Source organism: Hyla sarda, chromosome 1, assembly GCF_029499605.1.
Source record: "Hyla sarda isolate aHylSar1 chromosome 1, aHylSar1.hap1, whole genome shotgun sequence".
NCBI classification, from domain to species: domain Eukaryota; kingdom Metazoa; phylum Chordata; class Amphibia; order Anura; family Hylidae; genus Hyla; species Hyla sarda.
The window spans coordinates 370,603,536-370,623,974 of record NC_079189.1 but is presented as its reverse complement, the minus strand read 5'-3'; the positions used below and the strand labels follow the sequence as shown (position 1 = coordinate 370,623,974).

The following is a 20,439-nucleotide window of genomic DNA, read 5'->3' as shown; positions in this document are numbered from 1 at the left end:
GAGGGTGTGTGTGCAGCCTTAGTCAATCATAGCTCATCTCACACTGAACTGCTCTGGACTGTCTGTAGCAGAGTGAGGGAGGAAGGAAGTTCTCCCCTGTATGGCTTCAGATTATGTCTGACCTGGTGGGGAACGCCCCTTCCCACTCTGTGAATCTGACTGAGACTGAGCAGAAAATACAAAAGCAATATCAAGGTATAAAACTTAAAAATAATAAAATATAAAGGCAGGGGTGGTTTATCATGATGGGGTAGTTAACTGGGATACATTTTAACAAGATCATGAGGGGTACTCTTTAATAGGGCTGGCAGATAAACTTAGAAAAGGGGTATAGCACAAAAGCAGCGCTGCACCCTGCCATTCTCCACATAATAAGATGGTAATACTCCTTTAATTATATTATGACATAAAACATTGTAAATAGCAAATGTGATCAAATACCCATATGTATCTTATAGCGTTGACTACATTTGCAGCCCAATGATAATGTGTGCTAAGGTTAAATAGCAAGAAGTCTCAGGGAGAAGAATATGACAGTTGCAGGTTTCAGTTGATAAACACTCAATGGATTTGCAGTCTTGTTATCTACTGATATTTCTTGGGATGGGAAAATAATGCCCTCAGGTGGGTCATACAGGCGATGCTTCTAAAGAATAGGAAATGGCATGTCAATCTGTGAGTATTCTCCATACATTTCGCAACAGAACAAATCCCCTAGGTTGCCTGAGGTAGAGCAAGTAACATTAAGAAAGCTCCAAGAATCCGATGATTTGTTATGCTCTAGGAAAAATATATTTTGACTATTTGGGTGCAGTGCTTTACCTGTTCATGCGTTCAGTTGTAATTTATTTCAAGTGTACTTACAAGGACTGCAGTATATTTCTCAATATGCCTGGTGATGGCTTTCAGGATATAAATTCCACTACCAGGTGGCTTTTAGAGATCTCTCGGAGAGTTTATTCAGGAAATAAAGCATGAAAGGTTGTAAAATATTTGACATGTTTTACTCACCATCATCTGCAAAGATTCCCTGTATTCATTTCTCTAGCAGAGCTCATATAAAGTACATTACTTGGGCTCTCTAGGATTTCCCAAATGTTACTGTTTCAGCATACGGTGCACTTGCATTTGCATGTCATAAGGAGAGTGTGTGGCTATCTAGAACGCAATTGTCTTGCGTTGTGAATCACAAGTTTATTATTGTGTTTAGAGATGAGCGAACTTCCTGTAATTCGATTCGTCACGAACTTCTCGGCTCGGCGTTTGCTGACTTTAGCCTGCATAAAGGAGTTCAGCTTTCAGGTGCTTCGGTCCTAGGATAGAGTCTCCAGCCTGCCGGAGCACCTGAAAGCTAAACTCATTTATGCAGGCTAAAGTCAGCAAACGCCGAGCCGAGAAGTGCGTGAAGAATCGAATTACTGGAAGTTCGCTCATCTCTAATTGTGTTCCCTCTTGGCATAAAGACCACAGTGATCTTAAAGGGGTACTCCGCCCCTAGACATCTTATCCCCTATCCCAGGAATAGGGCATAAGATGTCTGGTTGTGGGGGTCCCGCTGCTGGGGGCACTGCGATCTCTGTGCTGCGTTCGTTTAGTGTGTTGGGTTCAGCGCCGGAGGCTTGTGAGGTCTTGGCCCCACCCCGCTTGCGATGTCATGTTCACGCCCCTTCAATGCAAGTCTATGGGAGGGGGCGTGACCGTGACATCACGAGCCTCCATCCCCCATGGCCAGTCATCCAGCATGGAGCGCGGCGTACCTGCACATCGCAGCCACTCTTCCTGCTCTGAGCTAGGCCAAGAGCTCCCGCGATGTACGAGTATACTGCAACTCGCACATAGCAGTGTGTCTACTCGTAGCGGGTATAACCGCTAGGAGCAGGCACATGTATAGACAGCATAGGTCCTTCACCAGCGAATCCGCAGCGAAATATGCTGCGACAATCCGCTCGTGTGAACGTACCCTTAACAATGGAACCTTAACCCCATGAGGACCAGGCCATTTTCCATTTTTTCACTTTCATTTTTTTCCTCCTCCCCTCCCCTCCCCATATAAGGTCTTGTTTTTTGCGTCACCAATTTTACTTAGCAATGACATCAATAATTTCACCACAAAATCTACGAACCAAAAGAAAAATTATTTGTGGGGAAAAATTTAAAAACAAGATGCCATTTTGTTACTTTTTGGGGCTTCCAATTCTACGCAGAGCACTTTTTTGGTAAAATTTACCTTATCTTTACTCTGTAGGTCCATACAATTAACATGATACCAAACTCATATAGGTTTTATTTAGTTTTACTTGTTTTGAAAAAAATTATAACTTTTTGTCCAAAAATTAGCATGTTCAAAAATGTCCTCTTCTGACCCCTATAACTTTTTTATTTTTCCGTATATGGGGATGTGTGAGGGCTAATTTTTTGTTCCATGATCTGTAGTTGTTATTGGTACCATTATTGTTTTGATGGGACTTTTTGGTTACTTTTAATGCATTTTTTTAGGGCATACAAAGTTACCAAAAATACATAATTTTGGACTTTGGTATTTTTTTTACATATACACTATTGAGCGTGCGGTAAAGTAACATATTTTTATGGTTCGGGCATTTATGCAAGCGGACATTTGACATATGTTTATAGTTTTTTTTGTTTATATTTTTTTATAGGGAAAAGGGGGGTGATTCTGACTTATAATAGAGAAGGGGTTAAATCACATTTATTAACTTATTTTTTTTATAGACTATTGCATGCAATCTTCAGATTGCATACACTGTTCAATACTATGCCATGGCTGACTGGAAATTTGGATTACCGATCGGATGGCGAGGAGGCAGGTAAGGGCCCTTCTGCCATTCTCTCAGCTTATCAGGACACCACAGTTTCACCGTGGTGGTCCTGATCGGCACCGCCGATCAGCCGGGAAATGTTTTTTTAGCATTTTAGATGCCGCAATCAACTTTGATTGCAGCGTCTAAGGGGTTAATGCCGGGCATCATCGGGGTCAGTGATGTCCAGCATTAGCCATGGGTCCTGGCGACAGATAGCCGCTGGGACCACCCCGTTATGACCCGCTTAGCTCCTGAGTGCGCATCATGGAAGGAAGGCGGGACAAGGGCGTACACGTATGCCTTTTGTCCTTAACCTCAATAAGTTCAGAGGTGTAACAAGGTCCAAAAATAATAAAGAACATAGTACAGACATTGCAGAAGTAAATCAGGGCACAAAAGGTTAACAAGCAAAGTACAAGAAACAAAGTAAGAATACACAGGATTAAACAAGCAAGGAGTATACAAAAGCTAGTGCAGAAAAAAAGGAACAGGAACAACTTGACATACAAACTGACTGTGTATTTATGAGCAGCTGAGAAGGACATAGACCCTAAGGGCCGATGTAATTGGCTATGTGTCAAAGCCTGCTGATAGGCCCAGGCAGTGTCACAGCAATGAATGATGCTTTAGCCAAATACAGGAAAATTAACCCTTAAGTCAGAACCAGATTCTTCTCATTATAGAACCAATTATGGGTTCCTCTCTCTCTTTGTAGATTCTCTGACTCCTAATCTGCAGCACCTATTTATCCCCCCGTCCTCTCAGCTGATCAGGACACCACAGTTTCACTGCGGTGGTCCTGATCAGCGTTGCTGAGCAGCCGGGAAGTGTTTTTAAACATTTTAGATGCCGCAGTCAACTTTGATTGTGGCATCTAAGGGGTTAATGCTGGGCTGTCCCAGTGGCAGATAGCAGCTGGGACTACCCCGTTATGACCCACGTAGCTCCTGAACGCGCATCATAGCAGGAGAGCGGGACAAGGAGTACAGGTACGCCTTTCGTCCTTAAGAGGTTAACTGATCCTTAACCTCATTAAGTTCAGAGGTGTAACAAGGTACAAAAATAATAAACAACACAGTACAGACATTGTAGAAGTGAATCAGGGCACAAAGGGTTAACAGGCAAAGTTCAAGAAACAAAGTCGGGATAAACATACCAACAAATAAAGAATGATGAAACAAGAAGAAATCTGATTGGTTGCTATGGGCAACTGGGCAACTTTTCCTTTGCACAGGTTTTGATAAATCTTCCCCATAGACCCTAAGGCCAGATGTAATAGGCTCTATGTCCAAGCCTGCTGATAGGCCCATGCAGTGTCACAGCAATGTATGATGCTTTAGCCAAACACGGGAAAATTAAAGGACAACTGCAGCACAATGTACACTTATCCCCTATCTACAAGATAGGGGATAAGTGTTTGATCGCGGGGGTCTGACCACTGGGACCCCCCACGATCTCCCGTATGGCATGACGTTGCGGCTGGCACGCCTCCTCCATGCATCTCTATGGGAGAGGCGGGGAGGCAATGTTCGTGCCCATAGAACTGTATGGGAACAGGGAGGAGACGGGGCGTCACCGTCGACCTCTAGGTCGACGCTACGTGCCTTAGCGCTCACTATGAGCGCTAATGGCGGTGCCCCGTTAGGGAGATCTCGGGGGGTCCCAGCGGTCGGACGCCCCGCGATCAAACACGTATCCCCTATCTTGTAGATAGGGGATAAGTCTATATTGCGCTGCAGTTGTCCTTTAACCCTAAAGTCAGAACCAGATCCTACTCAATATAGCATGTATCATGGCTTCATCTATCTCTACATAGATGCTCTGCCTCTACAGATTGAACCCTTACCTTCTAGCAAAGATTATAGTTACACAAGCTGAAGGAAGGCACAAGGCTATGTAAGGTTTAAACCTGCTGACTTGTAGCAATAAATAAAATGTACAGATAAAATATTTACTGAATGCTCCTATCACCCCCACCAAGGCTGGATCCTGATAGGAAACAAAGCTCCTGCCCCTGTTCTGTCAGTAGATAAATCCCTTCGCCGACCAAATACACAATTTTTTCTAATATTTCCTGTGTGAGGCAGAGGAGGGGGGCTTAGCTAAAAAAAATACATACACATTTACATTTAATTCACTTAAGATAGTGCCATCTCCTGTAGAATGCCACCCTTGGAAACAAAGCCCTGGGCATATCTATACTATTAGTAACACATATTTGTCATACTTGGATCATTCTTTTCTTAAAGGCATGCTACTAATAGGAGGAATTTTTCCTTGGTTCCTTGTGTTGAGGCATCTATGGTCCAGTTTGTCTTAAAGGGGTACTCTGGTGGAAAACCTTTTTTTTTTTTTTATCAACTGGTGCCAGAAAGTTAAACAGATTTGTGAATTGCTTCTGTTAAAAAATATTAATCCTTCCGGTACTTATTAGCTGCTGAATACTACAGAGGAAATTCTTTTCTTTTTTGAGCACAGTGCTCTCTGCCGACATTACGAGCACAGTGCTCTCTGTTGACATCTCTGTCCATTTTAAGAACTGTCCAGAGTAGGAGAAAATCCCCGTAGCAAACATACGCTGCTCTGGACAGTTACTAAAATGGACAGAGATGTCAGCAGAGAGCACTGTGCTCGTGATGTCGGCAGAGAGCACTGTGTTCCAAAAAGAAAAGAATCTGTAGTATTCAGCAGCTAATAAGCATTGGAAGGATTAAGATTTTTTTTATAGAAGTCAATAACAAATCTGTTTTACTTTCTGGTACCAGTTGATTAAAAAAAAAAAAAAACTGTATTTACAAGCCGATAAATCCTTAAAGGGGTACTCCGGTGAAAAACATATTTTTTTTAAATCAACTGGTGCCAGAAAGTTAAACAGATTTGTAAATTACTTCTATTTAAAAATCTTAATCCTTTCAGTACTTGTTAGCCGCTGTATGCTACAGAGGAAATTCTGTTATTTTTAAATTTATTTTTTGTCTTGTCCACAGTGCTCTCTGCTGACACCTCTGTCTGTGTCAGGAACTGTCCAGAGCAGCATAGGTTTGCTATGGGGATTTTCACCTGATCTGGACAGTTCCTGATACGGGCATCAGGTGTCAGCAGAGAGCACTGTGGACAAGACAAAAAAGAAATTCAAAAATTAGAGAATTTCCTCTGCAGTATATAGATGCTAATAAGTACTGGAAGGGTAAAGATTTTTTAATAAAAGTAATTTACAAATCTGTTTCAAAACAGCGACCCCCCCACCTTTGTCTGCAGGGCGAACAATAATAGATTTATTGTTCTGTATGGATTTAATTACAGTTCTCTCAGCAAAAGTTAAATTATCATTCTCCTTAAAAATAACAGATTTATCACATAAATTGGAAAAATCCTGCATAACCATATGGTAAAAAGTCTCAAGATGGCTGCCACGATTGTGTAAAGGGTAAAATGAAGATTTGGGTTTTACTGGTACATGACGAGCTGGAGTCATGTCAACTGGTGTGGTAACGGGAGTAGAAATGTTACCAATACTGGAATTACAAACTCCCAAATTCAAAATTTGGGGGGTATTAATGATCTGATGATCAGATTTGTTCTGGATAGAAAAATGACGGCTCAATGTTAATCTACGAATAAAGTCATTTAAATCTAAGAATAACTGAAAGTCATTCGGACATACAGCAGGACAAAAAGAAAGCCCCTTCGCAAGTAAATTGGTTTCATTTTCAGAGAGTATGTAGCTAGATAAATTGAAAATTTTTCTTTTTTTCTTTTTTTGTTATTAATTTTTCTGTCTTTGGGATGGTTGTAGAGGTGGGGTGGCGTTTTCTTTGACCTCCTCTGCAGCCTCTGGGTTTTCCTTTCTTTTTATGGATTGAGTTCGATTTAATGTCTTTATGGGGGGGTAATACTGAGTGATCGTGCGTAAGCGTACATCCAAATTGGCATTGCACGCTAGAGTGGCATCTGTAGTGGGAGGGCAATTGTAAAAAGAAGATGAAGAAGTAGAAGCAGGAGTAGAAATCCCTGGAGTGTCAGAAGTGTCATATTGTGAACTATCAATAAGTGTGGAGCTCATGTCAGACAATGAAACCTTGTGTACTGTGAGGAGGGAGGAATCGATGGAGCAGTCGAGAGGCTTACAGGGCTGCCCAACATAGAGACCTCCCACTGCCCTGGGACCCAGGTCCAACTCATGACAAGGATCCGAAAAAGTAAGTGGAGGAAGCAAAGGACAGACCATATTAGGTGCTGGTCTGTCTAGTGATAAGAGAGTATTAGTGGTAGTATTGTTAAGAACATTACTGTTAGGATTAGCAGAAGTGATCTGTGCAATGGTAGTGACTTTATGGCTACAACTTGCATTGACATTAGTAGCAGACATAGGAGGCTTATTAGCCAATGATTTGATTTCAGAAGTAATTTGATTTTTCTTATTATTAGAATTTTTTGAGTTAGAATGTTGGGAGTTACCACGAGATGAATTTACTATAGTTCTGCTATGTTCAAATCTTCTATCAGTCCCCAAGGGAGTGACAGAAGATGTTTTCAAGGTGGAATTGGTTGGGTTTTCTTGTTTTTTAGAGGATAAAGTATTATTAGACATTTGTTTCTGAGGATTATATTTTGGCCATTTGTGTATTTGGCCGCACATATAATCTTGTTTGTCACGATTAAATTGGACTTTCAGGGACTATTTTCTGCCTTGTACCATAAAAAGGGAAAAGATATGCCAACTTCTACTCTTGAGACCAAAATCATGGTGTATATCCAAGAAACAGCTTTGCCCACAATACCCTCTGACAAAGTTGTTTTACTTGTTCCCTTCTTTTCTGACTATGGAGTAGACTCACTTATTTACTGATGCCTTTTATAAAACCTTTCAAGACTTGCTATTGCCTCTCTAGGTGTTCCAAAAACATCTCTACATTGTGCCCTTTCCCAAAGTGATGTGTTGGTTCTGCCCAAATTAGGAAAAGTTTGAGCCTACTGTAAGAATTATTGCCCAATTTCTCTAATTAATTGCATTATTAAGCTATAAACTAAATAGCTGACCACCCATTTGGTTTATTCCTGATGTTATTTATGGTGACCAGGTGGGATTTATTCCTGATAGGGAGGCAAGGGACAACCCTTTCTCTCACGTTAATTACATGTATGCACCATAGCCAACAGGAAATGACTTGTTACTTGTGTAACAAGTTAGTCTTGAGGCTTAACATGCATAAATTAATAAAGAAATGCTATTCTTGTGAGTCATACTCCCAACCCAAACATGTGAACAGCCCATTAATGCCAGTGCAGAAAACAAGGTTGTCAGCCTGTGCAAAAGGTTTTGTTATATCATCCTGGAGGTTTCGGAATGCAAATTTTTTTACCAAACACCAGTTTTGAACCCAGTACATCTGCTTTTTTTTTTTTTTTTTTTACACCTAAGTCAAATCATGAGATCATTTTCATTTATATTGTGTTATTAGGTAAATTTCTCCTGACATGGTTGGTTTAAAGAGTACCTGTCACTAAATAAACTTTCCTAAACTAACTCAGGCTATGTTCCCTAACTACTCCTAGCACCCCTTCCACACTTAGAAAAAAAATGTAAGAGCTTTAAAAAGATGTGTATCATACCTTTCTTCTTGCTCACATGGTGAAATCTCTCAGCAGAAGAAAGTGGGCATTTCCCAGCAGGCATGATCTCACTGAAGCTTGCTGGGGGACTACTTCTGCCCTCAAATTGTTGCAGCACTGTCATGAAAAGAAGACCTCTAGCTCTATGCAGCAGCTTTCAGTCTGTGTATCTTTCAGTGAGGCTCTTTGCATCTGTCAATCAAGCTCAGTGCAGAGAAACACTTCTTGAGTTTGGTCTCCTGCCATTTACAAGCATGAGACCAAAATCTGAGATTTTGACCAGAAGGAATGTGTTCTGGCCAAGAAGGGAGACCCCTGGTGGTCTGAAGTATACAGCAGAAAAACTAACAAAAATTTTTTTTTTTAAATGGAAGCCAATTACAAAAGTTATTTATTTGGCATAAGGAATCAAATATTACAGCAAGCTCTAAGATTGACAGCACATATTGAACAATAAATGTGAGGAGCCCGGGCCTTACCATGATCAAAAATCCTACAACCAAAGTAAAGTTCATATGTTTTCTTAACAAGTCCAGTCATTGTGCATATTTGAAGGCTAATATACATGAAAAAAGGAAATTAAAGCAAGGAATAATTTTAACCCCTTTAGGACCTAGACCATTTTCCCCTTAAGGAACCGGGCATTTTTTGCACTTCTGACCACTGTCACTTTAAGCATTAATAACTCTGGGATGCTTTCACTTATGAATTTTATTCCGAGATTGTTTTTTCGTGACATATTCTACTTTAACATAGTGGTAAATTTTCGTCGATACTTGCCTCATTTCTTGGTGAAAAATTCCCAAGTTTCTTGAAAAATGAGAAAATGTTGCATTTATCTAACTTCAAAGCTCTCTGCTTTTAAGGAAAATTGACATTCCAAACACATTATATATTGATTCACATATACAAAATGTCTACTTTATGTTTGCATCATAAAGTTGACATGTTTTAACTTTTGGAAGACATCAGAGGGCTTCAGAGTTCAACAGAAATTTTCAAATTTTTCACAAAATTTTGAAAATTGTAATTTTTCATGGACCAGTTCAGTTTTGAAGTGGATTTGAAGGGCCTTCATATAAGAAATACCTCATAAATGACCCCATTATAAAAACAGAACCCCCCCAAAGTATTCAAAATTACATTCAGAAAGTTTGTTAACCCTTTAAGTGTTTCACAGGAATAGCAGCAAAGTGAAGGAGAAAATTCAAAATTAAAATTTTTTACACTCGCATGTTCTTGTAGACCCAGTTTTTGAATTTTTACAAGGGCTAAAAGGAGAAAAAGCCCCCCAAAATTTGTAACCCCATTTCAATCAAGTAAGGAAATACCTTATATGTGAACATAAAGTGTTCTGTGGGTGCACTAGAGGGCTCAGAAGGGAAGGAGCGACAATGGGATTTTGGACAGTGAATTTTGCTGAAATGGTTTTTGGGGGGCATGTCACATTTAGGAAGCCCCTATGGTGCCATAACAGCAAAAAAAACCACATGGCATACTATTTTGGAAACTATACCCCTCAAGGCACGTAACAAGGGGTCCAGTGAGCCTTAACACCTCACAGGTGTTTGAGGACTTTTTGTTAAAGTCAGATGTGTAAATGAAAAAAAATATTTTTTTTCACAAAAATACTTTTTTTTCCCCAAATTTTACATTTTCACAAGGGGTAATAGGGGAAAAGGTCCCCCAAAATTTGTAACCTCATTTCTTCTGAGTTTGGAAATACCCAATGAGTGGACAACAAGTGCTCTGCTGGTGCACTTCAATACTCAAGAGAGAAGGAGCACAATTGAGCTTTTGGAGAGAGAATTTGTTTGGAATGGAAGTCAAGGGCCATGTGCGTTTACAAAGCCCCCTTTGGTGCCAGAACAGTGGACCCCCCCACATGTGACCCCATTTTGGAAACTACACCCCTCACAGAATTTAATAAGTGGTGCAGTGAGCATTTACACCCCACTCGCATTTGACAGATCTTTTTAACAGTGGGCTGAGCAAATGAAAAATTACATTTTTCATTTTCACGGACCACTGTTCTAAAAATCTGTCAGACACCTGTGTGGTGTAAATGCTCACTGCACCCCTTGTTACATTCCGTGAGGGGTGTAATTTCTGAAATGGGGTTACATGTGGGGGATGGGGGGTGCATTGTTCTAGCACTATGGGGTCTTTGTAAACACACATGGCCTTCAATTCAGGAAAAATTTTCTCTCCAAATGCCCAGTGGTGCTCCTTCTCTTCTGAGCATTGTAGTTTGCCCACAGAGCACTTTACGTCCACATATGGGGTATGTTCTTATTCAGAAGAAACGGGGTTAAAAATTTTGGGGGGTCGGGGCTAAATGAACAATTAAGGGTAACACCAGCATTTTAGTTTTTCATTTCCCCATCTAACTTTAACTCTAACTTTAGGCTCACTATACCTCTTGTTATGTTCCGTGAGGGGTGTAGTTTCCAAAATGATGTTACACAGGAGTATTTATTTATTTTTTAGTTTATGTCAGAACCACTGTAAAATCAGCCACCCCTGTGCAAATCATCAATTTAGGCCTCAAATGTACATACTGCGCTCTTACCCCTGAGCCATGTTGCGCAACCACAGAGCATTTTACGCTCACATATGGGATATTTCCAAATTGCATTACAAATTGTGGGGGTCTTTTTTTCCTTTTACCTCTTGTGAAAATAAAAAGTATGTGGCAACACCAGCATGTTAGTGTAAATTGTTTTACACTAACAGGCTGGTGCAGACCCCAACTTTTCCTTTTCATAAGGGGTAAAAGGAGAAAAAGCCCCCCAAAATCTGTAACGCAATTGCTCCCGAGTACGGAGATACCCCATATGTGGCCCGAAACTGTGTCCTTGAAATACGACAGGGCTCCGAAGTGAGAGAGGGTCATGCGCATTTGAGGACTAAATTAGGGATTGCATAGGGGTGGACATAGGGGTATTCTACACCAGTGATTCCCAAACAGGGTGCCTCCAGCTGTTGCTAAACTCCCAGCATGCCTGGACAGTGAGTGGCTGTCCAAAATGCTGTCAGTTGTTGTTTTGCAACAGCTGGAGGCTACGTTTTGGAAACACTGCCGTACGATAGATTTTTCATTTTTATTGGGGGATGGGGCAGTGCAATGGGGTGTATATGTGGTGTTTTACCCTTTATTTTGTGTTAGTGTAGTGTAGTGCTTTCAGGGTACATTCGCACTGGCGGGCGTTTACGGTGAGTTTCCCGCTAGGAGTTTGCGCTGTGGCGGAAAATTTGCCACAGCTCAAACTTGAAGCAGGAAACTCATTGTAAACCCACCTGTGCAAATGTACCCTGTACATTCACATGGGGTGAGGGGGAAAACCTCCAGCTGTTGCAAAACTACAACTCCCAGCATGCAATGACAGACCGTGCATGCTGGGAGTTGTACTTTTGCAACAACTGGAGGCCCACTGGAAAACCTTCAGTTAGGTTCTGTTACCTAACTCAGTATTTTCTAACCAATGTGCCTCCAGCTGTTTCAAAACTACAACTCCCAACACATACTGATCACCGAAGGGCTGTAGAGATGTAGTTTTGCAACAGCTGGAGGTATGCAACTACAACTCCCAACATGGCGAGACAGCCGTTTGCTGTTCATGCATGCTGGGAGTTATAGTTTTGCAAGATTTAGAGGGCCATGGTTTAAAAACCACCGCACAGTGATATCCAAACTGTGGCCCTTCAGATGTTTCAAAGCTACAAATCCCAGCATGCCCAGACAACAAACTACTGTCTGGGCATGCTGGGAGTTGTAGTTTTGCAAGATCTAAAGGGCCACAGTTTAGAGACCACTGCACAGTGATCTCCAAACTGTACCCCTCTAAATCTTGCAAAACTACAAATCTCAGCATGCCCACACAGCTGTCTGGGAATGCTGGGAGTTGTAGTTACAGTTTAGAAACCATGTTATAGTGGTCTCCAAACTGTAGCCCTCCAGATGTTGCGAGGCAATAACTCATCAGCTTCCATCCGTCATCGCCGCCCGCCTCCGATCGCTGCTGGTATGTGACCTCCGGCGATGGTCACCGCTGGTTCCCCAGCTTTGCCCGGACAACAGTGGGTGGACAGAGAGGGGAACCAAACTTTAACCCCCCTGCCCCGATCAGCTATTGGTCGATCACTTCTGACCGACCAATAGCAGGAATAGGAGGGGTGGCACCTCACTCCTATCCCTTTAGGTGGATCGGGGCTGTCTTGGACACCCCCGATTCCCCTTATTTTCTGGGTCACTGAGTCACCAGAGATCTGTATGGCCCAGAATCACTGCAGATCGCCGGTCTGAATTGACATGGAAGGGTCTCAGGACCCCCCCCCCCCCCCCAGGGGTTAGCACAGGGTGCCTTCTGAATGATTTCCCACAGATGTGCAGGTACACCCTGGGTCCTTAAGTACCAGGGAGCAAGGGCGTACCCGTACGTCCTAGGTCCTTAAGGGGTTAAGAAAAAGGAAAGGAGGGTATGTAGAAGAGAATAAAGGATTGGCTGAATGCCTCAATGAATACTTCTGCTCAGTTTTTACATACAAAAATGAAGGAAAAGGACCTCAGTGAGGAAGACTAATAAATCTTTTGATGCATGTGTCTTTACAGAGGAAGAGGTTCTATGTTTACTGTCTAAATACACCCACACTAATTAAAAGAGCTTAGCAGTGTCCTAGCAAAAATCATTAACAGATTTATTTAACAATTACTGCCAACAGGAGTTGGCCTAGAAGATTGGAAATTAGCAAATGTTCCCATTTACAGAAAAGGTAGCAGGGATGAATCAGACTATAGGCCAGTAAGCCTGACATCAATAGTGAGGAAATGTATGAAAACCCATACTAATGTATAGGATTGTGGAACATCTAATATCACAAGGATTGCATGATGAAAACCAACATGGGTTTACTTTATTGAGAACATGTCAAACTGATCTTATTGATTTTTTGACTAGGTGACTAAAATAATAGACAGTAGACATCGCTTATCTAGATTTTAGTAAGACTTTTGACATAGAAGACTTAACAATAAACTGCAGTCATTGAGCTTGGATTAGGGCAGACAACAGAGGGTTGTAGTCAATGGAGTATATTCAGTATATTCAGTATATATGTTACCAGTGGGGTACCTCAGGGATCTGAACCATTTTATTTAATATCTTTATCAGTGATATTGCAGAAGGTCTTGATGGTAAGGTATTGGTCTTTTTGCTGATGACACAAGGATATGTAACAGGGCTGATATTCCTGGAGGGATACACCAAATGGAAAAGGATTTAGGAAAACTAGAGGAATGGTTAGAACTGTCTCTAGCAACTGATATATAACGTGGATGAATGCAAGATAATGCATCTTGGGCATGAAAACACAAGGGCAAAGTACAGAATATGTCATACAGTCCTAAACTCAGTATGTGAGGAAAGGGATTTAGGAGTAATTATTTCAGAAGACTTAAAGGTAAGCTGATAAAGTCATAGAGCAGCAGGAAATGCTCGCAGAATACTTGGATGTATAGGGAGAGGTATTAGCAGTAGAAAGAGAGAAGTGCTCATGCATGTACAGAACACTGGTGAGACTGCAAAACTAGTCCATGGGTTAAAGGATAAAACTTTCAGGGAACATGTATAGCTTGGAAGAAAGACGAGACAGAGGGGATATGATAGAAACATTTTAATACATAAAGTAAATCAACACAATAAAGTAGGAGAGTTTATTTAAAAGACAGAAAGCAACCACAAGAGGACATCATTTTAAATTAGAGGGGAAAAGGTTTATGCAGTAATAAGAGGATGTATTTCTTTATTGAGAAAGTAGTGGGTGCATGGAAAAGCCTTCCTGCAGAAGTGGTCACTGCAAATACAGTGAAGGAGTTTAGGCATGCCCCTAGAAATGTAGCAGAACTTATCAAGGCTGTTGCAACATTTTCAAGAGATTTCTGCTGTCACCAATAGTGATGAGTGGCATTGCCCATATTCGAATTTGCGATATTTTGCAAATATATACACCAATATTCGTCCTATATTCGTGAATTTCGCTTATTCGTTATATTCGCATATGCGAATATGCGTAAATGGAAATATTCGCATATGTGAATATTCGTATATTTGTGTATTCGAGGAAAGAAACAGTGAGGGGTGGGCAACTTTACTATTGGTTGCTATGGATGTTGTTGATAACCGCTGACAAGTGTATTTGCATCATTCTAATTGGCCCACAAGAGAAAAGAAGGAATATGTGAATATTCACATATGCGAATATGCGCATATGCGGAAAAAAGTGAATATTCGTGATTTCGAATATATAGCGAATATATTTGAATTATTCGTGAATTTGCAATATTCGCAATAAAAATTCGAAATGCGAATATTCGCTCCCAACACTAGTAAACAATGAAGGAGATGAGGCTCTTAGTCGTTCAGCTATGCTGTAAGGGTGGTTAAAGTTGGTACGATCAGATATTGGTGGCCTGTCCTGATGATAGACTATCAATATTACATTGCCAGAAAACAAACCCAGGCGATCAGCACAGCCTTCCTCCAGAATCTGTGTAACCAAAATTATCTTGGTGCACGTGGAAGTCCCCTCCAGATCCTAAGGTGTTCAGATATGATAGGCAACACAACATAAACATTCTCCAGCTCCTGGAATAAGATGACAAGTTTAATTCTCTTCCACCTAAAAAGGTCAGCACACCAACGCGTTTCTGACAATACACTGTCTGTATTTACGGACAATAGTTTTTTTGTACAAAGTTGTTTGAAAACCAAAAAGGACATACCCTATTAGACCCTTATTTATATTGGACGATACCTATCCCCAGAGGTCTTGTAACGCACCATAGATGTTATTCCAGTATATTGCATATTGAATGCAATCTGGTCCTAGAAATATATTGGTAACATCTATGGTGCGTTCAAGACCTGTAGGAATAGGTATTGTCCAATAGAATTACAGTTCTTATGCGGTCCGAGTTTTTTGGCTTTAAAACACGTTGGTGTACTGAATGTTTTAAGGAAATGTAGAGAAAGTTTGTCATCTTATTGTAGAAGGTGGAGAGTTTTTATTTTGTTTTTTTCCTTTAACACAATTTAAGGAAGATTCTAGTGTATATATATATATATATATATATATATATATATATATATAGATCTATATATATTAGGGATGTCCCGATACCGATACTGGTATCGGTATCGGGGCAGATACTAACCATTTGCATGGTATCGGGGACTCATTTAATGTCCCCGATACCATGCCTGATACCAGGTGCCGCTCTGCTGCTCCGTTCTTCCATCCTCCTGTCCGCATCATAGTGTTCCATGGAGGAGCATGTGACACACACGTCACTCCGCCTCCTCCCCTGTGCCCAGCAGAACGCTACGCAGGAAGCAGAGTGACGTGTATGTCACATGCTTCTCCATAGGATGCCACGATGCGGACTGGAGGACGGGAGAACGGGGCAGCAGAGCGGCAGTACCAGCACCCGACCCGAGGAGGTGAGCTGCCTGCAAGGAGGGGACTGCTACTAATGTCTAAGCGGGGGGGCCCTGCTGCTGTCTAAATGGGGGGGGGGGCTGCTGCTGTCTAAACAGGGGGGGGGCTGCTGCTGTCTAAACGGGGTGCGCTGCTGCTGTCTAAAGGGGGTGGCCTTGCTGCTGTCTAAAGGGGGGCTCTGATGCTGTCTAAAGGGGGGCCCTGATGACATCTAAAGGGGAGGGCCTGCTGCTGCTGTTTAAAGGGAGGACCTGCTGCTGTCTAATTGGGGGGTCCTGCTGCTGTCTAATAGGGAGGGGCTGCTGCTGTCTAATAAGGGGGAGCCCTGCTGCTGTCTAAAGGGGGGGCCCTGCTGCTATCTAAAGGGGGGGCCTGCTGTTGTCTAAAGGGGGGCCCTGCTGCTGCCTAATAGGGGGGGCCTGCTGCTGTCTAAAGGGGGGCCCTGCTGCTATCTAAAGGGGGGGCCTGCTGTTGTCTAAAGGGGGGCCCTGCTGCTGCCTAATAGGGGGGACCTGCTGCTGTCTAAAGGGGGGGCTGCTGTCTAAAGGGGGGCCCTGCCACTGTCTAAAGAGGGGGCCCTGCTGCTGTCTAAACGGGGGCCCTGCTGCTGTCTAAACGGGGCCCTGCTGCTGTCTAAAGGGGGGGAGCCCTGCTGCTGTCTAAAGGGGGGCCCTGCTGCTGTCTAAAGGGGAGCCCTGCTGCTGTCTAAAGGGGGGGCCCTGCTGCTGTCTAAAGGGTGAGCCCTGCTGCTGTCTAAATGGGGGGCCATGCTGCTGTCTAAACGGGGGCCCTGCTGCTGTCAAAATGGGGGGCCTGCTGCTGTCTAAAGGGGGGGGGCCCTGCTGCTGTCTAAAGGGGGGCCCTGCTGCTGTCTAAAGGGGGGGGCCCTGCTGCTGTCTAAAGGGGGGGCTGCTGCTGTCTAAAGGGGGCCCTGCTGCTGTCTAAAGGGGGGGCCCTGCTGCTGTCTAAAGGGGGGGGCTGCTGCTGTTTAAATGGGGGCCCACTGTCTAAGCAGCGTCAGAAACCGGGTCACGCTGGTGTCAGATTCCCTTTAAAATATAAGTACTCGTACTTGCTATCGGCGAGTACTAGAGTTAAAGTATTGGTACTCATACTCGGTCTTAAAAAAAGGGTATAGGGACATCCCTAATATATATATATGTGTGTGTGTGTGTGTGTGTGTGTGTGCACGTGTGTGCTTTTTTAAAATATCCACTTCTACATCAATCTCCTGCTTTGGAGTCACACAAGGGAAAAGCGCCAGGCCAATATATCTATTTTTAACATCCCTTGGGATATAAGTCCTGTCCAAAAGTTCCTTTAAAGGGGTACTCCGGCACTAAAACATCTTATCCCCTATCCAAAGGATAGGAGATGAGATGCCTGATCGTGGGGGTCCCGCCGCTGGGGACCCATGTGATCTTGCATGCAGCACCCCATTATAATCAGTCCCCAGAGCATGTTCGCTCCGGGTCTGATTACTGGTGATCACTGGGGCCGGAGGGGGGGGTCCCCAGCGGTGGGACCCCTGTGATCAGGCATCTTATTCCCTATCCCCATTGCTTTATTTTTGGCTTTATTTCTGTCCAGCGAAACTACAACTCCCAGCATGCCCTGACAGCCCTCGGCTGTCCAGGCATGCTGGGAGTTGTAGTTTTGCAACAGCTGGAGAGCCATTGGGATCACTGATACCGCATGTCAATCTTGGCCCGTGCTGCTGATCCTTAAAAGAGTAGTCTAGTGAAAAATAGCATCCCCTATCCTAGGGGATAAGTTATAGATTGCAGGGTGTCCGAGCGCTGGGACTCCCCGCGATCTCCGACATGGGGCCCCGGCAGTTTGCCGGAAGCTGACGTCCGACCCCCGCAGGAGGCTGCGGCAGGCACACCCCTCAATTTATCTCTATGGGATACATAGAGGGGCGCTTCGGCCGGAACTCCGTGTGGTGGTCGGCTCGCCCCCTTCCGGCAGACTGCCGGGGCCCAGTTCAGGAGATTGCAGGAGGTCCCAGTGCTCGGACCCCCAGTGATCTATCCTTTGGATAGGGGATAAGTTATTTTTCACCAGACAACTGCTTTAACTATCAGCAGGAGCCACAGCCACATTAAATAAATGAGCAGCACTGGCTGTCAGGGCGTATGACAAGTGACATCCTTCCCCTCCACGGGGCAATGTCAGGGGTGTCACTCGTCAGACATCCCGGCAGCCAGCGCTGCTCATTGAGCCTGCTAGAGCCACACTGATCTGTGTAAGAAACCTATGGGCCCAGGCTGCCGAGGACCCAAAATGACATTACATATACTGAATGTCTGGTTAGGAGAAACAAATACATTGCACCCCATAGAGAGTCGCACCATTTTAATAAAAAAAATTGCAGAAACAGTCATGCACAATATGTTAATAAGCTTTCTGGATTTCAGCCAATCAGAGAGCAGCACTGCCCAAATAGAACTCCCAGGAGGTAACAGCGTGTCACACATGTGATGTCATAACCATTGTCCACCAGAGAGCAGCACTGAGCAGAAATAACACTGCTCCTGTTCATTCTTCATCAGTGAGGGGCCGGTGCTGGACACTGTAGGGACGCGGGAATGCAAAGTCATACACATGACTGTGACTGGTAAGTGTTACATTGTTGTGTCCAAAAGATCTTTATTGCAGTTCCATGTGTATTTCTATGATAAACATGTAAATAATTTATCTTTTGTTTTCTTATCTTAGATGCACTATTTCCAGGACATGGAGTAGCATTTCCGGACCTACAGCAAGACGTTGGATGAAGGCATAGCCCCAGAAATAACACTGGTCCTGTTCATTCTTCATCAGTGAGGGGCCGGTGCTGGACACTGTGTAGGGACGCGGGAATGCAAAGTCATGCACATGACTGTGACTGGTAAGTGTTACATTGTTGTTTCCAAAAGGTCTTTATTGCAGTTCCATGTGCATTTCTATGATAAACATGTAAATAATCTATCTTTTGTTTTCTTATCTTAGATGCACTATTTCCAGGACATGGAGTAGCATTTCAGGACCTACAGCAAGACGTTGGATGAAGGCACAGCCCTAGGAATCACACACATACACAGACACATTTGCCCAAATTATAGAGGTAACCTCCTATGCCCAGAGGAAGGGCAGTACAGTAGCCATGGATTCCCTACAGGTTTCCTCCCCTCTGGAGGTTTTTCCTGTCCTGAGTATTAGTTACTGTACACTCTTTGTGAGTGATGGGAGGTTACAAAAAACCCCTACACAAACATTGTAATAAATAAAGTTTCCCCTTTTTTAACCTTTCTTTGACTTGTTCGACTTGTTATTTTATTTCTGTGTATGAAAAATATTGTTTGCAAAATGTGGATGACATGAGTTTTTTTTTCTTTTTTATCTCCTGCACGATCTGCATAGATCATTGTAGAGAGAGAGGCAGTTGATGCTGGGTGGTACAGTTGCCAAGGCAACGAGAACTGGCCATTGGGCATTTGCCTGCTGAGCCAGACCATCAGTGGGCTGTCTGGTCCACTAGTCCTAAAAACTGTGAGGCTGCAGCCTTTTTCTGAGTTGCGGCCACAGTCGCTACATTAAATGAGATCTGCAGGATTGCGGGGGGTCCGAGTGCTGGGACCCCCCGTGATTTCCCATATGGGGACCCGGCAATGTCGCGACTCTGTGCGGCTAGTACTTGTGGCGTCGACCTCACTGAAAGAGATACATGGAGGGGGCCTGTCGGGCGTCATGCTGCAGCCAATATGCCTCCTGCATGGGAAGAGACACGGCAGAGTCGGAGCCCCATACAGGAGATTGCGGGGTTATATATACATACCGCTGCAGATCTCCTTTAGGAGCTCTTAAAGCAGCAACCGCTGGCTGCAGCCTTTAAAGCAGGGGTCCTCAAACTACGGCCCGTGGACCAATGCTAATGCCCCCCGCCCCCTCCATACTCTAGCATGGCGGAGCGGGAGCTATGAGCTCCCACTCCACCATTCACCCATCTTTCTACCATGCTGCTTGCTCCTTGCTTGCAGCAGCGTGTGAGCGACGGGGACGCGATCCTCTGCAGAGCGGCGCAATGATGTCACATTATCGCACCGGTGCCAGAAAATCACGTCCCGCAGCTCGCACAGTTCAAGTTAGCTATAGGCTGGGCTTTTGGTAAGATCCTACAGAGTGTGAGTGTGTATGTGTGTGAGTGTGAGAGAGTGTATGTGTGGTAAGCTGTAGGAAACACCACAGGGGCACTGTATAGTACACGTGGCATATAGTACACATCAAAGGGGACATTTAATGTGAGAGAAACATGGCAGGGAGCATTATAAGTGAGAGGCACATGACAGGGGGGCATTATATGTGAGGGACACATGGCAAGAGGGCCCCTTGTCATGTACCTCTCACATATAATGCCACCTGTGCAGTGCCCCTCACATATATTGCCCTCTCATGTGCCCCTTAATATAATGCCCCCTGAGGGGGCAGGACAGGGAGCATTATATATTTGGGGCACATGACAAAG

The 20,439-nt window shown here is 43.6% G+C and overlaps 1 long non-coding RNA gene across 1 annotated transcript; it reads left to right on the top strand.

Moving 5' to 3' along the window:
• Positions 1 to 660: 660 nt before the first annotated feature.
• Positions 661 to 19,214, top strand: LOC130307787 (uncharacterized). The gene is made up of 4 exons (XR_008856951.1): positions 661 to 675; positions 18,353 to 18,552; positions 18,654 to 18,825; positions 18,927 to 19,214. It is a non-coding gene; the product is annotated as an uncharacterized LOC130307787 (long non-coding RNA).
• Positions 19,215 to 20,439: the final 1,225 nt, after the last annotated feature.